The sequence below is a fragment of the Vombatus ursinus genome, unplaced genomic scaffold, assembly GCF_900497805.2.
Source record: "Vombatus ursinus unplaced genomic scaffold, bare-nosed wombat genome assembly UNPS02014833.1, whole genome shotgun sequence".
Lineage (NCBI taxonomy): Eukaryota > Metazoa > Chordata > Mammalia > Diprotodontia > Vombatidae > Vombatus > Vombatus ursinus.
This window is the reverse complement of record NW_020954611.1, coordinates 3,142,754-3,166,350: the sequence shown is the minus strand read 5'-3', so window position 1 is coordinate 3,166,350 and position 23,597 is coordinate 3,142,754. Positions and strand designations below refer to the sequence as shown.

General features: G+C 38.3%; 1 protein-coding gene and 1 pseudogene across 1 annotated transcript in view; both read right to left on the bottom strand.

Annotated features, from left to right (window-relative positions):
- Window positions 1–23,597, bottom strand: part of BTBD16 (BTB domain containing 16) — a 104,920-nt gene that overhangs the window by 31,875 nt on the left and 49,448 nt on the right. The gene's annotated exons all lie outside the window — the stretch shown is intronic.
- Window positions 968–21,910, bottom strand: LOC114026168 (annotated as a pseudogene).

Here is a 23,597-nt window from a genome sequence, read left to right as displayed (position 1 = left end):
CTCTTGTCACTAAGTAAATATTAACCTTAGGAAATTCACTTCTGCTATCTAATTCTCAGGATCCTTATCTGCAAAAATGGGAATACTAATAATATCTTCTATGTCTATTATCTTCACGGGATTGTTGTGAGGATCAGATAATAGGTATTAAAGCAATTTTGGATAATAAATAGCTATAAAAATGTAAAGGATTGTCATTATTATTTAAACAAACTTCAAGTCCATTCACACAAGGCCTTGGGGAAAAAAAACCCAGTATTTGCTTTGAAATTAGAACTGAGTAGCTGTTGCCAACTAAAAAGTTAGCATTTTTCTCATTGAGGTATTTATTTACCTGGCATTAAGTGTTCAGTGGCTTTCATTCTTTTTTTTTTTTATTTTAAACAAGAAGTTTATTTAAACAACAAGATGTTTGACCTGAAGGGAAAACTATCTAGGATTGATTTTTTTTGTAGTAATTTATCCCTTCTGAGAGACAGAGATTGCCCTACATGTAACAGCTACGGACAAAAAAGTTATAAAATCGTCCTTGGTTTTACAATGATAAAAGAAAAACATTGAAATTATCCAATCAAACAAGGTATGCAAGGATTTTTTTGTGGGTTTTTTTTTTTTGTTGTTGTTGTTAAACAGTGAGAGCAAAATAACTTACTGGAATATAAAGATAAAAGTTGAATGAGCATGCCACTAATGGAGAAAAGGGATATTTTCACAGAACCAGTTTGTTTTTTCCCCTCCCCATCTCCATTTGATGTTGATCATAACATACCATCGGCCATTTAGTTAAAAAAAAATATGCATTATGCCCGTGCACGTACACCAGTTACTTTATGTACAATAAAGGAATGGGGGAAGGGAATCAAAGAAGAGAGAAAACTATACTGCTGAACCAAATCTGGTTTTCTAATTGTGAATGTATTGCTTTCCTTGGGAGCACAGTTCTGGAGTACAGTTGCATTTTCTCTTTTTAGTAAGCGCCTGCTGTCTGCTGCTGGAATACATCAACTGCATCTTTATCCTCCGTTTCCAACTGTGCAGGTGTGTCTGTTTCATTGATTGGTTGCCCATCAAATCGGAATCTGACCTGCCTCATTGACAAACCCTGTCGTTCACAATAGGCTTTCATTAGTTTACTAAGTGGTGTGTGCCTCTTAATCTTAAATTGCACCACCGAACCATCTTGCCCTGCCACCTTCAAATTAATGTGGTCGTTGTTTTCAGTCTTGACGCCTTCCTTCGGCTTTTCGACGGCCCTGGCGAGTCCGGGGGTCTCCTCGGCCGCCGCTTCACGAAAGAGGCACCAGGATGGTCTGCTCCAAGGCAACGGGGGGAGAAGCAGCAACGGCAGGAGCAGGAGCAGGAGCAGGAGGAGGAAGATGATGGTGGGGATGGTGAGGAAGAGGAAAAGAAGAAGGAGGAGGAGGACCAAGAAGAGGAGTCAGTGGCTTTCATTGTTGAAATAAAGTATTTCAGGAAAGCATCCATCACCCCAAAGTCAATGTTAATTTAATTCATTACGGTTATAAGACATAACAAAGGCTTCAGAAGAAAAGATGGTACTATTCTGAGTGCTACCCAAGTGAATCCCAAGGAAATAAAATCCAATCATAGTGTCTGTCTTCCTGCAGGTTATTGTAGAAGGCAGCATTGTAGTTGCTGTGCCTGGCCATGCTCTTTAGATCAGCAATCTGGCTTCCTCGCTCATGTAAGTTATGAACAGACAAGACATGGAGGAGCGGGGAAAGAGTTAGGAACTGGGAAGCTAAAATTGAGCTCTGTTGCTGCTGTGGACTCGTTTGACTTTATGCAAATCATTTCACCTTCAATGGCCTCATTTTCCTCATTTGTAAAATTTAATCCAAGAGGCATTTAAGCCAAGCCCTCCCTGTGCTGGATAGACCCTGAGAATACAAAGACAAAATGAGGATTTGTTCCTGCCTTCAAGAAGCTTCCATTCTATTAGAAAAATGAGAGAATTGGACCCGATGAACTCTCTAAGACCCTGACTAGCCCCTCAGTTCTCTGATTTTGGGGCTTTGGAAAGCCCTTCTCTTAGAGTCAATATAGATTTTTCCTTCTGATGTCAAAGTTGAGAAAACAGGAAGTAAAAAAAGAATATAACGGATTCAATCTATGGCTTATTTTATAAAATGAGAAAATGTTAGAACTGGAAGGAACCTTAGCTCTCATCTAACCAAAGCTAATCATTTCATAGAGGAGGAAACTGAGACAAGAAAGGAGAAATAACTTGCCCAAATGATAAATTACACAGTTAGTGAATAAACTGGGAATCAAGCCCACTTCTTAACTGTGTGTTCCATCACCCTGTAGGGCCTCTATTTTATGAAGCATGTTCTCCACATTGATGTAAGTATGTACCTGCATGGCTTTTTCTTCATTCTGTATTTCAGAAGCTTACCGTTTTGGCCATGTGTTAGAATCTTGAGTAAGAAGTGCCTCACTTGAATACGAGATTTTTGTGAGATGGGTCAATGATCATCAGGCTGCTGGGAGTTTTGAATTGAAAATCTAAGTTTTTCTTTGAAAATAAATACACACAGGACCAAATTTGTCATGTTTCATTTGACTTAACTGGTCAGCAAGTTGTTATGGAATGTCACAAGTGTTTTTCTTGACTTCATACACAATGCATGCCACTTGTACTTGCCACTTAATTCCACTCTTGCAACTTCAGGGCACATTAATTGGAATCATTTCCAGGCTAAATAAGAGCATGTTTCTGTTTAAAGGCTAGCAGTCTGATCAATGATTAACCCCTCCACCTCCCACATTCAGTTGAATTGCATTATAAATAAAAGGGAAAAGTTGGACCCATCTACTTAGAAGAACATCACTGCTTGAGATATTATAAAATAATCCCAAAGTTTAGACCTGAAAAAGAAATGAAAGGGGTTCAGGAGGCCCTCTCAATGCCATATTCTGCATACCCACAGGACTTGGTTGTTCAATTACTAAGTTACCAAGTGGTACAGAAACAATGCCTAACTAGCAACTGCATTATATATTGAATGATTAACAGAGAATTAACTGGCAGGTGACCTCTTCCTGTCAAACCGAATGACCAAATCACAGACTTTTGAGTTAAAAGGACATTAAATGATAATTTGTGTTTGATCCCCTTACTTTGCAGAGGAGCAGAGTGAGGTCCAGAAGAGGAAAAGGGATTTGCTTAAGGGCACAGGGCAGTTAGGTGACCTAGTGGATAGAGCACTGGGCTTGGAATCAGGAAGACTCATCTTCATGAATTCAAATCCAGCCTCTAGACACTTACTAGCTGTGTGACCCTGGACAAATCACTTAACCTTGTTTCCCTCAGTTTCTACATCTGTAAAATGAGCTGGAGAAGGAAATGGTAAACCATTCCAATATCTTTGCCAAGAAAATCCCAAATGGGGTCACAAAGGAGTCAAGTATGACTGAAAAATGACTCAACAACACCACCAGGTTAACCAGAACCAGAGCTGGGAACAGAATGCCTGTCTTCCAGCTCCCTGTCTGGTGCTCTTCCCACTACGTGAGGCTATTGCTATAGATCAGTGAACATCAGTTTGTTTTCTTTTCAACTGGTTCTACATGTGGGAACTCCTGATGAGGAAACTCTCATCTACCAACGCAGATTTGTACATGCTTTGCAGTTATAAGCCCAGAGAGTTGCCTTGGGGCACTGAGAGGTTAAGTTTGTCTATGGTTACCCTTGCAAATATCTATCAGAGGTAGGACTCAAACTCAGGTCTTCCTGACTCCAAAATAGGTTATAACTTAAATAAGAGTTAAAGAAGAGTCCAACATGCCGAGCTGTCTATCTTGCTTCAATTGTGCAGAACTAAACGAAACCTGGAAGGACCATTGATTTAGAGTTGGAAGGGACCTCAGAAGTCATCTAATCCAGCCCCCTCATTTTACAGGTGAGGAAACTGAAGCCCAGAGAGGTTGTGACTTGTCCAAAGTCACCAGGTAATAAGCTTCAGAAACAGGATTTGAACTCTGGTCCACTGACTCTGGAACCAGTCTCCTTCCTCTCTACATGCCTCAAAATAATTCCAATACTTGATAATTGAAAGATCTTAACAACTGGACCAATGTAGTTTGTGTCTCATCTAACATCATATGGAAGGTTAGTTCAGGTCCTGGATCTTCTATTTATTCTTGGGCAAATCAATTATCCACTCTGGGCCTCAGTTTCCCTTTCCATAAAAATGGAGGGGTTGGATTAGATAATCTCTAAAGTCCCTCCCAGCTCTTTATCTTAGGACCCACTGACATTTTGTTGTTTCAAAAAGTAAAAGCAAACAGGGACAAAAGTTGACTGGAAATGATTTGGTGCTGTTTGAAAACCGCTTATCATCACATTACTCTCATCCAAAGCTGACTCATCTGCTGCCATGCACGAACCATCATGGACAACACTTGTGACCATCATAATCAAGAACAGGTGTCAGAGGGCTTAGTGCCTGGGCCATTTTGGGATGGAGCCTCAAGCCCTGGACAGGAGCTGGAATTGCTACAGTTTGTGGGGACAAGCTGTAAACAGGAACAGAGAGAAGCCTTACTATGAATGACCACTGTTGAATGACTCCTGCTCATGACTGCACCTCAAACAAGAGAGTGACAAAAGAAACCTAGAGTAGCTTCCCCTACAGGAAGAGGAACTAGTCATTATTTCTGGTTTTAATAAAGGAAAACCATGAACTGAGTTTATTTAGCTACCATGCAATCCTAACCCTGGCAGTTATTTCTCCTTGAGTTGAAGAAAATATTTTGTGACACACTTTCTTTCATTTTAAAAAATACACTACTTATTTTCGGTGAAGAACATTTGGTCACTTTATAGAGCACTGCATTTGTCAGCAAGAACAGAGTTCAAATCCTGCCTCAGACAGTTATTACCTGTGTGACCCCAGGCAAGTTAGTTAACTTCTCTTAGCCTCAGTTTCCTCATCTGAAAAATGGGGCTAATAATAGCACCTATTTCTTGGGGTTGTTGTGAGGACCAAAATCAATAACATGTGAAGCACTTTGTAAACCTTATAGCACCATATAAATGATAGGTATCATTATTAATGTTGTTATTACCTGCGAGATGCACTTCTCTATACTAATGTTTTGTTGTTAAGTCATTTTTTAGGGTCATGTCTGACTCTCCATGATCTCATTTGGGGTTTTCTTGGCAAAGATATCGGAGTGGTTTTTCATTTCCTTTTTTCAGCTCATTTTACAGGTGAGGAAACTGAGGCAAACAGGGTTAAATGAATTCCTCAGGGTCATGCAGCTAGTGTCTGAGGCTGACTTTGAACCCATGAATTTGAGTCTTCCTGATTCCAAACCCAGGGCTCTATCTACTGTGTTATCTAGCTGCCCCTTTGGTACATAGTAATGTACCAATTATTCAATCGATGAACATTAATTAAGTGCCTACTATGCAGCAATAATGTTATTAACTATGAGATACCTTCTATAGTAATGTACCAAATAACTCAATCATTCAATCAATGAACTTATATATATTGAGTGCCTACTTTGTGCCTGGCATTGTGATACCAACTTTTTAGCAGTTTCCACTCTCTAGGGCATCAAGATGGAAAAGAAGCATTTGTGTAGTTGTGCCACAAAGGCAGTACTCATTTTGGAAAATATGAAAAAAAACCCTCTTAGACTTAGAGTAATAGCAGTCCTGCTTTGAATCACATAGAATAAAATCTTAGAATTGGAAGGGCTCTCAAAGTACATTTTCCCAAGCCCTACCTAAAGCCCTACTCTGTATAATAACTACAAGCTTCCCTTTCAAGACCTCAAGTAAAAGGGAACTCATTATCTCATAAGACTGGACAGTTTAGGGGGCAGCTAGGTGAAGCAGTGGATACATCACTGGCCCTGAAGTCAGGAGGACCTGAGTTCAAATCCAGCCTCAGATGCATAACACTTACTAGCTGTGTGACCCTGGGCAAGTTACTTAACTCCGATTGCCTTAAAAAAACAAAACAAAACAAAACAAAAAGACTGGATAGTTTAAATGGTTGGACACTTTCTCCTTATCTTGAGCCAAAATTTACCTACTTATAACTTCTACCCACTGGTCCTTATTGTGCATATTGGAGTTGTCTGATCCCCTTTCATATAATGAATATTGAATATAGTGACCATGTCCTCCCTAAATCTCTCTAATAATACAGTTTCTTTGGCTAAATCTTATGACACAGTGTAGTCTATTTGACATCCTGGTCATCCTTCTTCTGGACGTCTTCCTGCCTGCCAAATATCCCTCCTGCAGTGTGGTACCTAGGACTGAAGCCAACACTTTATTTATTATACTTTTCCTAGCTCACTGTTGAGTAGAAGCAACAAATTAGAATGGTAGAAGCATATGAGTAGACGTGGGCATTCTGACACCAGTAAGACTGACAACTGCTAGGTTGACATAGAGGAAAAAGAAAAATTAAAATACAAACAGAACTAGAAAAGCACAGTAATGTATATGTATGTATGTATGTATGTACAAGTTGTATGGGGGGAGGGGAGATGAAGAAATAGCCCATGAGGGTATTAATATATCTTAACATAATACAATAACGTTCATAATTATGATCCCAGACCATCAAAAATGGTTAAATGATATACCCTAACATCTTTTAGAAAGATTCCCATTAAAATGACTAATTAAAAAAAGATTTGGACACTAAAGCACTGCTGGTAGAGTTGTGAACTGATCCAACCATTCTGGAGAACAATTTGGAACAGGGGTGGGGAACCTATGGCCTCAAGGCCACATGTGGCCCTCTAGGTCCCCAAGTGTGGCCCTTTAACTGAATCCAAACTTCACAGAACAAATCCCTATTTGGATACTATTTGGACCTAGAGGGCCACATGTGGCCTTGAGGCCACAGGTTCCCCACCCCCAATTTGGAACTATGCCCAAAGGGCTCTAAGATAGTGCATACTCTTTGAGCCAGCAATACCACTACTAGGTCTGTATTCCAAAGAGATTTTTAAAAATGGAAAATTAACTACACGTACAAAAATATTTATAGCAGCTCTTTTTGTGGTGGCAAAGAATTGGAAATTGAAGGGATATCTTTTAATTGGGGAATGTCTGAACAAGTTGTGCTGTATGATTGTTATGGAATACTATTGTACTATAAGAAATGACAAGTAGGATGCTCTCAGAAAAACCAGGAAAGACTTACATGAACTGATGCAAAGTGAAGGGAGTAGAACCAAAACAGCGTACACAGTAACAGCAGTATTGTATGATGGTCAACTGTGAGTGACTTGTCTATTCTCAACAATACAAAGATCCAAAACAATTCTGAAGGCTTAAGATAAAAAGTGCTATTCACCTTCAGAGAAAAAACTGATGATGTCTGAATGCAGATCGAAGCATGCTTCTCCCCCCCCCCAACTTTCTTTATTTTCTTCTTGTTGTTTTTGGTGTTGTTATTGTTGGGTTGGGGTTTTTTTTTTGGTCTATGTTTTCTTTCACAATATGATTAATATGGAAATATGTTTTGCATGACTACACATGTATAATCTATGTCAAATTGTTTGCCATCTCAAGGAAGGGGAGGGAAGGAAGAGAGAGAATATGGAACTCAAAATTTAAAAAAAAAACCAAATGATAAAAATTGTTTTTATAGGTAATTGGAAACATTTTTTTAAAATATTGAATAAAAAAGATCTGCCAATTAAAAGGGAAAACTTTAATTTATATTTTATACATACGCACACACACACACACACACACAAATATATGTAGCATGGAACACCTGATCCTCCTATAATGGCAGACAAATAAAATGTGATTCTAAATATCATTAAGATACATTCCTGGGGCAGCGAGGTGGTGCAGTGGATAGAGCACTGGCCCTGGATTCAGGAGGACCTAATTTCAAATCCGGCCTCAGACACATAACACTTACTTGCTGTGTGACTCTGGGCAAGTCACTTAACCCCAATTACCCTTGCCAAAAAAAAAAAGATACATTCCCTCTTTGTGCTTTCCACATCTCCACTTCCAGTAACCAAAATGAGCATGAATGCTTTTGACTTATATATTCCATTCAAAATTTGGCATCGTATGGGGACTTGCCCCTTCAGAGCCCCAGGCACCACCATCTGTCCTGCTGATGAGCCCTAAGGTCCTCTGGACCTTGTCCTCAGCCCCATGGCTACTCTTAGGACTTCCAGGCCTTCATATGAGCAGTACGGCTGAAATCTCTTAATTGTGTTGTCTCTCTTAATTGAATATGAGTTGCTTGACAGCAGAGACTGCCTCACTCTCTTATTTGTATCCTTAGGGCTTAATGCAGTCCTTGGCACATAGTGCCTAATAAGAGACTACTGCTTGGCCTTTGTATCCCCAGTGCTTAGCAGAGTGCCTGACACACAGTAGGTGCTTAATAAATGCTTGTTGACTTATGAAAAACCATTGCTAAGTGCATCATTGGTTAAATGTTGTTCTTAAAGAATCACCACCAATGGTTCAGAGCTAATTACTAAGACAATAAGGAATGGAAGTAGACTAAAAGTATTCTCAGGTGATTTAATTCTCTTCACTGCAAATCATGGAACATCAGGGTCTCAGAATTAAAATTACAAATACCCCAAAGGGCAATAGGAAGAGACATGGAGGGCAGAAGCAGGCTACAGTATGTTATCCATGAAGACTTCTACACAAATTGTAAAATAAAAGACATTAATTGGAAAAGGAGATGGGCTGATCAATATCAAAACGAGAGATGGCTCCTCTGGTTCATGAATAGCCTCAAGATGCTGAAGGCACAAGAAGCCCTTCATTCCCTGCCTTGGGTGGGTCCTATCTGAAGGATTATGAGCAAACATGAGTAAGAGTCTTATAGGAAAAGAAGGTATGGAAAAGGTTGTGATCTGTATTTGTTGTAAGAGTACATAATACAGATGAAATAGTAGATTCTGCAACATACCAAAGTATTTTTTTCACTGAGAGTAAAAAGAAAACTGCTTTGCTCCAGGGAAAGAATTCTCCTGTTGAACCACGAGTAAAGCCAAGTGGGAAGAATAACTTAAGGGGACAGAAGAGGTTCCCAGGATCATAGATTTCATGCTGAAAAAAAACCACGGGGATCATGTAATGCAACTGCCTTATTTGGCAGATGAGGAAACTGAGGCTTACAGATGCTAAATGAGTCTCCTACAGTCAGTAATAGCAGAGCAGGAAGTTCACCTTAGGTCCTTGGACTCCTCTTGCTGCCACACCTCACTGTCCATGCACTGGGGTAGCCAAAGGAGGAAAAAGAGACTCGGAGCATCGTATTTGTTTACATAGTTGTGGGACCAAGAAGTCTGAAAACTGAGTTCTTGGCATTGCCCCTGCCCCCACCCCTTGCCCGTGTCTACCACTATCATGAACTATTTTCCATGCATATGCAACAAAATTTCAGCTAAAAAAAAGTCACCACCTTGCTAGTCAAAAGCCAAGAAAAAATATTTAAATAAGCCCTTTACTCTGATGCTAGGAATCGTGTCATAACCAAACTTGAACTAAAATGTAAGTCTAAAATTATCACTAGCAGTAGACCTTTAGTCGCTATTTTATGCCTTAGCTGAACCTCTCATACATACAAAAGAAAGATTTCCAGGGCTTTGTTTCAGTATGAACCAGCTCACTCCTCATTTGGCTTGCACCAGAACACCATAAACCATAATAAGGAGGGTTGTTACGCTCTCCAACTGAATGAAGGAGTGCATCTGAAAATATGGCTTTTAAATTACATTATGGTTACCAAAAAAAAGTGTGGCACTTGAGGACCTAGAGGGCTATATGTGGCCTCAAGGCTGCAGGTTCCCCACTCCTGCTCCAACCTAATGACTCAGAAAAGAGATGAAAACTGTGAAGTGTTCAGGGCAGTAAAATATTTATTGACTTCTCATTCTATCTGAGGAGAGAAGGGGAGTCTCCATGTTAAAAAGTCTTTTAGTTATCAGCAGCCTATTAAAAGAGTATACTTTTTGAGACTGAAATCGAGAGTAAATAAGAGACCTAGGAGTAAGGGTGGAGAACACTGAACCTGAGTAGAAAAAAGGGAGGAAGGGAAGGAGAGAGAGTAGCTAAAGGGGAGGAAACCTTCCCAAAATGAAAATATCATTCATTGAATCCAAATGATGTGTTTCCTATGTTACTGACTAAGGAGAGCTGAGGAAATTGCTATTGAAAAATCATTCCAGCCCAGTTTCCAAGGCCAGGACAGAATGGTTCAATTTCTCCTTCCTGTGGCATTGACCTTACAACTGGAGTTCCCAGTGATTTTGAAGTTTTCCAAAGGGAAAAGCTCTTGGAGTGAGAAGGTTGGGCATTTCTCTGTATTCCAGCGGATGTCTCAGCTGGGAATAGAGGGGCGGGAGAAAGGAAAACAACATGCTGAGGTTTCAGTTTCAGGTTTTTCAGTTACAGGCAAGTGGAAATGCAGAAATGCTGAGGACAGTTCTAACTTTAGAATGTGAGGTTGCCATGTGGTTAGTACAGGTGGGACGGTGTTCAAAAACAGAGCTCAGGGCCGGACGGGGATTAGCGGATTCAAAACCTGTCTTCTCTTCCATTAGGATCTGTTCTATACTGAGACAATTCCAAAGTCTATTAGAAGAGATACTAGAGAGGGAAATTGCTCTAAATACTTAAGAGTTTTCATCTCTTTTCTGAGTAGGCAGGTTCTCCATCAGATCTCCCAAGTTTCTAACTCATATTTTTGGCACATTTTCAGACCCATTCCCCCATTCAGTTGGAGAACTTCACAACCATTCCTGGTTTTTGGAGCCTGATGACTAGGATAGAATAGCAGATTCTCCTTCTACAAAAGATCATAGTTGTATCTTTGCTCTTGTTTAGTTTTTCCTCCATGGCCAGATTACATTTGATTCTGGGGAGCCTGTGGGTTTTTCCTAAATAGAAGCTGCCAAGAGAAAAAACTGTTAGACACTGATACATCCCATGTCTTGTTCCCTTTTTCTGATATGCTTCCTAGAGCAAGAAATAACATTTTGGTACGTACTTGCAACACCTTGAGAAGTACAATGCATAGCTTGGGCACTTTTTGCTCTCAATCTGGCTTTTGAATGATTATATTGGAAAAGCTAAAAAACATATTATTTATTTTTGTTTGCTCACGCCCTAGGAACTGGAATACAACCTAGGTCCACTCATCCACAAAGACCTCCTGTAGATAGTATTGTTCTAGTGTGAGAAAGAGTTGAAGACACATTTTTATTTCCTTCAGTTCTTTCTATTATTTCCCCTGTGGGAGCTCTGCCTTTTCCTCAGGCTATATACATAAGAGGGAACAATAATCCCTGTTTAAACCTAATTCTAATTAAATGTAACTGTTCTTGCTGTTAAATATTTATGGAACATAATTACTCCACATAGCACTATAGGAACAAATTTACATCTTAAAGACAGCCACAGTATAATCACCTTAGAATTCACTCTTCTGCTTCTACTCCCAACTGAAAAAAAAATGTGTTATTGTCTCTTATGGTGGGCTAGTTATTTAATTGTACTTTGGCTTATTCCCAAATAAAAAGGTATCTCAGATCATTCTGCCATCCCAGGTATCTATGAGTGAAATTTCATCACAAAGTCCTACCTCCACCCAACGCGAAGCAGCTCTCCCAAGACCATTCTAGGATTCTTGAACCCCAGCAGCACATGTAAACCAGCAAAAGCCCCATTCTAGCATATCATTCCCCTAGGTGTGACGGATGTTCAGGATTGGCCCTGGCCTGCCATGTTCCATCAACAGATCTCAGTGCCTAATGGTTACTGACCCCAGACCCATCACAAAATAGAATGCAAATTTTCAAAGATTATATATTCTAAAAACTCTACAAATAATAGTTCTTTTCCTGTAAAAGGCTGTTTATCCCAGGATAAAAAAAAACTCACTCTGGAGTCATTAAAATCAACTGAAGTGTCAATATGCTTTGGGAAAGGACTAAGAATGTCAATGTTGAGTTGCTTCCGACAGTTAAATAGTAGCCCAATGGAAAATATTTAACAGGCATTGAGGAAAATTACTCATCATTCAAACTCATTGTGATGAATTTGAAATGCAAATACTTGAGAACAGATTGTTCATCATACCTTTCAACATTTACCTAAGATGAATGTAGGAAATGAGACTGATGTGAGATAGTTGTGGCTTATGTACCAATATCTCTTACAGATGATTAAGAGAAAAAATGTTGTAAAGAACTTGACAAGATCTTTCAAAGCAAGTCAAGGTATGCCTTGCTACTCAGTGACTTCAATGAGAATGTAGGCATAGGGGAAGACAGCAAAAATGTGGGAAAATATGATTCAGAATTAAGAAATGAAAGAGATTGAAGATTTGTGGCTTGTTCTGAAGTCTTATACTGGCATATCAGGAATATGTTCTTCAAGAAGTGAAGTCTGAGTCTGGTTGAAATGGGGAACACCAAATAACATCACCAAAAATTAAATTGACCACTTTAACCAATAGAAAGAACTGGCTACCCACACGACAGTCATTTGCAGATCAGTGATCTGTCTTGAAAGACTAGTGAATAGGTCAGGGTCAAAACTCAACACATATTAAAGGGGAAAAAAAGAAAGATTAGATGAATACATGCAATTAAACATTCCAATCTGATTTAAATGTTGTTGTTCATCCTTAGTTCTTAAAGAGGACCAATGACATCATGAGGGTGATGTGTTGACATATGAACTGGATTTAAGTGAGGCAGAGCTGTGCAAAATCTTTGGCCTCACTCTCTCCTCCAGAGTCATCAAAATCTACTGGCAAGACAAAAGTCAAGATGACTGGGGATCACTGGGGATGCAGTGGGTGACCTTAACCTTTCTAAATTGAGGTCTTTCCCAGGTCTCAGTTTGTCTGAGGCAATACCCATTCAATGACTAAGGGCCAAGTAAGAATTGAAACAAAAGATGACTGAATTTACCATCACAAAAATTTCAGCCCAGGAGGGGAAGACCCTCAAAGTTTCTGGACAGAGTCTGATTTAAATAAGCGATTATCTTTGAAGGGGAAAGGGATAAAAGTAAAGACATCAGTTGACTCTGATCAACATTTTTTTTTTTTAGAAAAGTAAAATGTAAAGCAATCACAAGAAGATTTCAAAGGACTTTCTTAGCTAGTAAACATTGGATATTTCATCCAAGTGGAAATAAATAGTAGTTGTGATTTAGAAAATAAATTTGAAATATTATAAGCCAGTATCACCTCGCAAAAGAGTGGAGGGAAAACAAGCCTGCAGAGTATGGCCTGAGATTCAAATAAGTCATGTCATTCCAGATGAAACTGAGAAGAAGACAGCCAATACTTGTGAAATGAGATAACTCTGTTCATACTTCCAAAGCGATCGATTTTTATCACAAATGACAATGGAGCTTCCATGTTAAGACTCCAACACCTCAGTTATTTCATGTGTTACGCAGAGAATGACAATCAAGAAAATGAAATTGGAAGGAGTGACTGTACCTACTGTTAGAAAGGAAACCAGAGGAAGCCAGCTCTGGAGGCAGCAGTATTTTTAAAGTACTCAGGGATGGATTTTCAAGATATACCAAAGGAGAAGATTCTAATAGAATGTCAAAGATCATGGACAGAAATGTTACATTAAAAAAAGAGTGATTGGGTAACTACGTGGCGCAGTGGATAGAGCACTGGCCCTGGATTCAGGAGGATCTGAGTTCAAATATGACCTCAAATAGATAACACTTACTAGCTGTATGACCCTGGGCAAGTCACTTAACCCCATTGCCTAACCAAAAAAAAAAAAAAAAAAAAGAGTGCTCAAGAAAACCAGTCACTTCTGTGACTGATTATTTATTCATTTCTATAAAATTTATGAAATTGATTTATTCATATGTTAGGGATTTTATATTTGTTCTCATTTTTGACTAGAATTACAATTTCATTGGTATCTACTTTCTCTGAAACTCATTATCATAGAGAGTTGCCAGGGGTACTTAGAGGCTAAGTGACTTGCCTAGGGTCATACACCCAGTGTTTGAGGTAGGGTTTGAACCTGGTTTTTCATTATTCCAAGACCAGTTCTCTGTTCACCACAGTGTCTGTCAGCCACTCACTCAACAAGCATTTATTAAGCGTTATTATGTGCCAGTCATTATACTAAGACCTAGAGATACAAAAAAAGGAGGGAAAAAAGTTCCTGACCTCAGTGAGGTTACATTCTAATCAAACAGACAAAATGTAAACAAATAGGCACACACAGATACATATGGAGTAGATGGAAGTTAGTGTGAGAGGGGAAGAGCCTAGAAGCTGGGCAGGGGAGAAAGGAGAAGGAGGGACTGGGAAAGGCCTTGTGCAGAAGCTGCAAATTCAGCAGAGTCTTAAATGAATATTTACAAAAATATGAAATATTCTCAATTAACAAAATAAGACATAGAGAATTTAAATAACCTCATTTCAGGGGAAGAAACTGAATATGCCATAAATGAACTTCCAAAAGAAAAACAAAAAACAAAACCTCAGGATCAGATGGATTCACAAGTGAATTCTATCAAACATTAAAGAACAATTACACAATTATTATATAAACTGTTTGCAAAAATAGCAAAAGAAAAGATCCTACCAAATTCCTTCTATGACACAGATATGGTCTTCATGTATAAACCAGGGAAAGTCAATAGAGAAAAAACTACCCCCATTATCCTTAAGAAATATTGATGCAAAAAGGTTTTTAAAAAATATTAGCAAAGAATTTAAAACAACATCACAAAGATTACACACTATGACCAAGTTGGATTTATATCAAGAATATGTGGTTGGTTTAATAACACATAAACTTAATTAACCACGTTAGTAACAGAATCAACAAAAATTATATGATTATATGAACAGAGACAGAAAACACTTTTTTTTTTTTGGCTGGACAATGGGGTTAAGTGACTTGCCCAGGGTCACACAGCTAGTAAGTGTTATGTATCTGAGGCCGGATTTGAACTCAGGTCCTCCTGAATCCAGGGCCGGTGCACTATCCACTGTGCCACCTAGCTGCCCCACAAAACACTTTTGAGAAAATATAATGTGCATTTCTATTACAATTAAAAACATAGGAATAAATGGACCTTTCCTTAAAATAACAAATAGCATATATAAAAAACCAAGAGCTACTCTTATACACAATAAGAATAAGCTAGAACCATTTTCAGTAAATTTAGGGGTAAATTAAACAAGGATATTCCTTGTTTATTCCTCTTCATTTAAAATAGTATTAGAAATGCTGGCTATAGCACTAAGACAAAAATAAATCGAGCGAATAAGCACAGGGAAAGAAGAAACACAATTACCAACTTTTTGCAGATGATATGATGATATATTGAAAAAACTCTAAAGAGTCAACTAAAAGTAATTGAAACAATCATGTGGGCAAATAGTATATCACATAAATCTGCACAAATCATCAGAAGTTTTATATAATGCCAATAAAACCTGGCAGGAAGAGCTAAAAATAGGCATTCTATTGAAAACAATCACAGAATATATAAAATACTTGAGAGTCTACTTACCAAGATATACACAAGACCTATATAAATACAATTACAAGCCACTGTTTACAGAAATAAAAACACCTATAACTAGAAAAAATATTAATTGTTGATGAGAGAGTGAGTCAATATAATGAAACAACAATGCTATCTAATTTAATTAATTTTTCCAATGCCATGCCGAATAAACTACCAAAGGATTACCTTATAGAACTATAAAAATAATAACAAAATTCATATGGAAGCTAAAAAGGTCAAGAATCTCAAAGAAAATAATGAGGAAAAAAAGGAACAAAGATGCCTCAAACTGTACTACAAATCAATAATTCTCAAAATAATTTGTACTGGTTAAAAATAGATTATCAGTGAAACAGATTAGATAGAGAAGAAAATGAATATAGGAACCTGGAACCTGAGAAACACAAAGATCCTCATTCCTGGGATAAAGATTCCGTATTTGACAAAAACTTCAGAGAAAATAGGACACCTTACACCTTGGAGATACGATCTAGGTATAAAAGGTTACATCATCAACAAAAGAGAAAAACATGAAAAAGCAAACTATCAGCTTTATGGATAGAACGTAAAGAAAGTTCACGACCAAACAATAAACAAAGAATATCAAAGAAGATAAAATATATATTTTGATTGCATAAAATAAAGTTATTGCACAAATCTAATAAAGCTAAAATTAAAGGGGGAATAATTAACCAGGAGAAAAGCCATCTTTGCAGGTAGTTTCTCTGATAAAGATCTCATTTCCAAGATAAATAAGGAATGGATTAAAATTCATAAGAATAAAAGCCATTCCCCAATTGATAAGTGCTCTAAGAATATGAATGGGCAGTTCTCAAGAGAAGAAATCCAAGCAATATGAAAAAATTCTTCCAATCACTAATTAGAGAAATACAAATCAAAAGCAATTCTGAGATTCCATCTCAAACCCATCAGATTGGCAAAAGTAACAAAAAAAGGAAAATGATTAAACATTGGAGGGACTGTAGGAAAATAATCATGTTGGTAGTTGGTGGACCTGTGATTGAGTATAGCCATTATGGAAAGCAATTTGGAATTATACACAAAAGTTACTAAACAATACCTGCTCTTTGACCTAGCTATAATAATGACAACAATAACAACATTTTATTAAGCACTTGCTATGTGTCGGGCACTATGCTAAGTGCCTTGCAATTACTATCTCATTTCATCCTCATTACAACCCCAGGAGAGTGTTATTATTATCCCCATTTTACAGATGAGGAAAGTGAGGCAAACAGAGGTTAGGTGACTTGCCCAGGGTCACACAGCTAGTAAGTATCTGAGACTGGATTTGAATTCAGGTCCTTCTGATTCCAGGCCTGGCGTTTTATGCACTGAGCACCTAGATGCCCTAGCTATGCCACCGGTAGACCTATACCCAAAAGAGATCAAAGAAATATACAAAAATATTACAGCAGATTACTTTTGGTGGTGGCAATAAAACTGGAAACTAAAGGAATGCCCATCAGTTGGGGGATGGCTGAATAAGTCATAGTATATAAATGGGATGGAATACTATTGTGCTGTAAGAAACAAGGGAATGGATGATTTAAAAAAGATGTGGACTTATACGAACTGATGCAGAATGAAGGGACCTGAACCAGAAGGACAATTTACACAATAGCATTAATATTGTAAAGATGAACGATTCTGAAAACTTTGAGAAACTGAAAGATGAAATGAACTGCAACAGGAGAACAATTTATACAATAACAACACTCTAAAGATAAACAACTTTCAAAACTATAAGAACTATGATCAATGCAATGACTATCTGTGATGCATCATTCATGATGATGAAACATGATAGCTAATAAATAGGTTTAAAGTATAGAATGACATGTACATTTTTTAACATAACCAATGAAGAAATTGGTTTCACTAGATTATGTGTATTTACTAAAAATAGTAATAATTTGTTTTTCTTTTCTTTTTTTTTTCAATCAAATGAGGAGAGGGAGAAAGAGAAAACAGATTTCTGTTCATTAAAAAAAAACTTTGAAATGGGGGGCTACAGGTATAGAATGTTGCATACACTTTCAGATGAGGTCCTTATTGTTTTTTTTGCTTATCTGTTTATTGTGTTACAGAAGAGTTCTCATGGAGTGGGTATGATCTGGAAATGTTTATACTTATTATTATTTTTTTTTTTTGGTGAGGCAATTGGGGTTGATTTGCCCAGAGTAGTGAGTATTATGTGTCTGAGGCTGCATTTGAACTCAGGTCCCCCTGACTCCAGGGCCAGTGCTTTATCCACTGCGCCACCTAGCTGCCCCTGGAAATGTTTATAATGTAAAAACAAAAACTGGTATTAAAACTTAAAAAAAAAAAAAGACAGCTGTTACATCTTCCTTTAGCCAAAAAATGTAAATAATTTCATAAAACAGCAACAATAAAGGATAACAGATAAGCAATATAGCAGAAGTGTTTACAAAATGTAAATGACCTGGCAAAAATCTTTCAGCATATGAGGACAGAACAGTAACAACAAGGTTTTCACAAGAGGAAAGCTGACTAGGCTGCAACCTCTACCACTGGATGAAATGCCCACACTGAGGAGATCTCATGGCACTACTGAGCTACTAGAATATTTTGATAGGCTTGAGTCAGAGCTAATGTGTTTAAATAAGTTTAAATGTTCCTAAATCGATCCCATCTGCCCAATTCTAGTTGGTACACCTACCTCTAAAACAGCAGATTCATCTAGCATAGTGGAGAGACTGCAAAGCACAGTCAGGAAGACCTAAATTCAAACCCAGCCTCAGACATTTACTACCTGGGTGACTCCTGGGAAAGTCACTCAACCTCTGCCTGCCTCCATTTCCCCATCTGAAAAATGGAGATAATATTAGCACTGACTCCCAAGGTTACTGTGTGGATAAAATGAGTTAATGCTTTTAAAGTGTTTTGTAAAACCCAAATTTCTATATAAATGCTAGTTATTATTGTTATTAGCTATTACACTGGGTTTTGGAAAAAGTGAAAAATGTGGATAGACTTTCAGAAGAAGGAAGAGAACCAAGGAAGAGGAATAGCATTGCTACAGAGTAGAAACAATGAGTAATGAATATTGTACAATTATCAGACCAGCATGCCTAGAGGAGAGAAAACATGTTTGGTAGTAATAAGAAATGAGTTTGGATAGATGGAGGAAAGTATTAAAAACTCTTTTTATTTATGTCAGTAGGTTTGAGAATGGCAGGTAGGTGACCTGATGGAGTGCTCAAGTCAGGAAGACTTGAGTTCAAATTTGGCTCAAACACTTCCTAGCTATGTGATCCTGAGCAAGTCACTTAACCCAGTATCTTTGCCAAGAATGGGCAGCTAATCAGTACAATGGACAGAGCACTGGGCTGGGAATCAGGAAGATTCATCTTCCTGAGTTCAAATCTGGCCTTAGACACTTAGTTGCTGTATGACCCTGGGCAAGTCACTTAACCCTGCTTGTCTCAGTTTCCTCATCAGTAAAAAGAACAAGAAGGAAATGGCATACCACTCTGGTATCTCTGTCAAGAAAACCTCGAATGGAGTAATAACTAAAAAAACAACGACAACAACAAATCTTTGCCAAGAAAACCCCAAATGGTGTCATGAAGAATAGGATATGACTGAAACGACTGAACAATGTTTGGAAAGAAGAAAGAGGGAAGAATTGCGAATGTTATATATGGGGCCACATCTCTCTGACAGTGTATAAGATAATGGGGAAAATTAAGCAGAGCCACTGCAGTTTAGCTGAAAGCTCACTGGCAGTCAGCCCCTTTAAAGAAGAATAGAAATCATCTTTTTAAGTAAGGGGTTCTTGACCTGGGGTCTGTGAACTTGACGTTTTTATAACCACATTTCAATGTAATTGCTTTTCTTTATGATCCTATGTATTTTTCTATGCTGAGAATAGTATTATAGAGGGTTTTAAATTTTTTGAAGTGCTTTACATATGTAATCTCATTTAATCCTCACAACCACCTTGTGAAGGAGGTACAGTAATACCACTATTCCCATTTTACAAGAAGCAAGAAGGGAATGGTAGAGTTAATTAGAGTCCCAAAATGTTAAGAACCTCCTGATTATTAACCTAACCCTCTCTCTTCCCACTGTGCTTCCTGCTGAAGAGAACAGGACATCATAAAATGACCAGCTGGGGGTAATGGAAGTAGAAGCCACCAGGAAAATGGCATTAGAAGCTTCTGAGCCAAATATCCAAGTAAGTACAGTTTCATTGCCTCAAGAGACAATTTTCTTTGAGTTATGACATTAGAAACCTTTGGGAAAAATGAAATGCAGTATAACAAGATAAAATATAATAGGATCATATGATCTAAAGAGACTGTATCTCAAAAGGGATTTAAATCAATGCATCCTACCACATGCTGCTTTTAATATGGTTTTAAGAATCCAATCAAGATATCTTCATAAAGAATAAAAAGCTGTGCTTGAAAAGGAAAAATACATGCACACTGTACTAAAATTCAGGAGTAGCCTTTGAACATGTGCTCAGGAATGGTATATAAGGCCACACCAAATGATGCTCACTGTCATATAATAAGTGGAGGGAGACCCACACCATAATTTTCTTATTTCCCACTTGTTTCTCCTATAGTAAACACAGCCAGAGTCCCTATGAATCATTCACATTTTAGTTCATTTCCTATCTCTTAGTGTGGAGATGTTGTTTCCAAAATGACAGCCTAACTTTGAGCCAAACAGAAATTTCTTATGGTGTATATGACTCATAGGAAAGAATGTCTCATGGGGTATCAGGAAGAGAAAAAAAAATAGAATGTGTAAACACTTGGGTTCAAAGTAACATACAAAGAAATAGAGCAAAATATGTGTAATTCTGACAGCTGGACCAAAAAAAAGGAGGCATTAAAGATGGATGCTTTAGTCAACATGGTACACAGCTGTTCCAGAAATCTGACTCATTGCTTTCAAATGATACACCAACCTAGAAGAACTTTGGTTAAAAATGGATGCCTATAATGGATGTTTATTAAATGCACAAAACCAGAGATAGAGATAGGGAATGGATCTGTGAATTCATTGGTATGGGGACTCCCAGCTGAGGAAATTCCCTCTACTAATGCAGATTGACACTTTTCTCTGCAACATATGATCTTAAAGGGTTGTGTAGAGCACCCTGAAGTTAAGTGACTTGCTTAAAGCCACTACGTGTAAGAAATGGGATCTGAACCTACGTTCTTCTTCTAGCTACTACATTACACGATTATTTTAATTTAACAAACGTCTATTATGTGCCTATTACGATCAAGGCACTGTGTTAGATGTTAGGGCTATTAAGACAAAAAAGTGAAGAGTGGCTTATATTCAATATAAGAGTGGGCTTGTGAATAATCGAGGCACAGTGAATGCTATACAGTGAGATGTTGCCGAGATCTGGTGAATCTGGTGTGCAGTGGTCTCAACGCATCCTGCGGAACCCTAAACTAGGAACTTTGCTGATTCTAGACTTCCAGAAACCTGTGGGGAGCCTCAACTGACTTGGCCTGTCAGATGGCATTGGGGTGTTCTGCCTAGTCCAAGGCAACATCATGAGGGTTGCAATTAGATCACTAGCTTTGAAGAACCCATCATTTTTGTCTTTGGCTGGGGATGCTTCTTATTCCATGACTCCATGACCTTGGAGCCTGAGAAGGCATACACATTCAGAGCCCCTTTCTACCAAGAACAAGATTTCCCAGCATCAGCCTAGTACAGAGTGGTCACTACCCTCTCCTTCGCGAGACTCTCTTCTTTCTGTGTTTCGGTGACATGGCTCTCTCTTGGTTCTCCTCTTACCTGTCCGACTGTCTGACTGTTCCTTTGTTGGATCATTATCCATCATGAACCCTCTTATTGTGAGTGTGCCCCAAGGCTCTGTCCTGGGTTCTTTTCTCTTCTCTCCCAATATCCTCTTAGTGACCTCATCAGTTCACATGAGTTTAATTATCATTTCTATGTCATCATCTGATCACTCCCAGATCTGGATTTCTGGCCCTAATCTCTTTCCTGAGCTCCAGATCTACGTAATCGATTGCCCACTGGGCACTCCAAACTGGATCACACACAAGTATCTTCAACTAAACTTGTCCAAAAAAGGACTCATTTTCCTTCCCTACAAATGTTCTCCTCTTTTGACCTTCCTTGTTTCTGTCAAGGATCCCACCATCCTTCCAGTTACCCAGGGTTGAACCTAAGGACTCAGCTCCTTCCTCTCACTCACCTCATATTTCCATTCTGTTGCCAAATCTTGTCATTTCTTCCCATCAAAATAGCTCGAAACAGCTCTCCCATGCATCTTCTTCTTAGCAGTCCCATGACCACCATCTTGGTTTAGGCCCTTGTGACCTTTTGCAATTGCCTCTTGATTCACCTTCCTATATCATCTCTTCCCTCTCCTGTCCATCCTTCACACAGTGGCCAAAATGATTTTTCAGAAGTGTAAATCTGATCATGTCTCTTCCCTAGTCATTAAATTATATTGTTCCCCTATCATTGGCAGGGTCAAAAATAAACACCTCTATTTAGGATTTAAAGTCCTTCAGCACCTGGCCTCAAACTACTTTTTGAGCCTTATTTTATACATATTAGTTCCCTTCATGCACACTGCAGCCAAACCAGACTCCTCGACATTCTTTATATATGGCCCTACTTCTCCCATCTCTATACCTTTGCACTGGCAGACCCCCTTGGGCCTGGAATGCACTTCCTTCTTACTGCTCTCTTTTATACTATTTGGTTTCCTTCAAAGTTTAACTTCAACACTATTTTCCATATCAGGTCTTTCTTGATCCCCAACCCCCATCCCCAGCTGCTAGTGCTCTACCCCCTAAATCAACTTAATTAAAAATTTAATTTTTTATGTACTAGAATATGTACATATCATTTTTGCCTTTATATCACAGCCACCAGATCTACAATTGGCACACTGTAGCTGCTCGATAAATACTTATTGACTGAGTAATTGGAGCCAAAAGAACTGAGGATTCCAGACTTGCTATGTAGAACAACAATAATGTTATTTTATTTCCTTCTTTTTTCCACAGTCTCTGAAAAGTCAGTTAATAACTGAATATAATGGAAGACCACAACCTCAGAAAAGTCATAACTGCAGGTGACCCAAAAAGCAATAGAAAGATTAGATATAGGTATAAGCAGGTACAGGATGTTATTTAAAATTATTTGCATGAACAAATTAAAAATAAGACATCATCAAACACTGGAATGAATGGAAATAGAGATGGGCCATTTGGCAGGAGCCAGAGACAATAGAGATAAGATGGCCCAAGTGTTTACATGGTACCCATGAAATACTAAAAAAAAAAAAAAATTAAACATTTTTGAAAGAACAGAGAAAGGCTGCTATCACATTGGGTGAATCCGACCCTAGTGACTGGGTGATAGATTGCCATTGACACTCGTAGAGGACTGCTAAAAAGATCACGGGAACACTGACATGTACCATTCTAAGCTATCGTGCTCATAGTCCTGCCTAAGACCCCACAACACTGCTCTAGGCTCCCAACACCACATGTGCCTGTGACATCTATCTATCCATCCATTCATCTATCTATCTAGCGTCATGGTGCTCCAGGTTCTATGGTTCCACCCTAGGTACTTTCCATTGGTCAGGTTAGTTTCTGACTTAAAGACTTTCTTTCATTACTCTCAATGTGTGTGATAAATGATCATTATGAAATATGAGTTTGGAAAACCAAAGACTCATAGAATGTCTGGTCTGAAAGAAATCCTAGAGCAGCAGTTCTCAAAGTGTGGCCTGTGGACTGTTGGGAGTCCTTGAGATCCTTTCTGGAGATACCTTTACCCAGAAAAGTAAAACTATTTTCATAATAATAATAAGATGTTATTTGCCTATTGAAATACTCCTCTCCCTTTTCTGGGGACATAACTGTATGAGACTGGGTTTTCTTCATATACTTCATATACTTCTACCAAAACAACATACAGGAATGCAGAAGCAGATATGAGAACCCAGTTATCTTCTGTTAAGCCT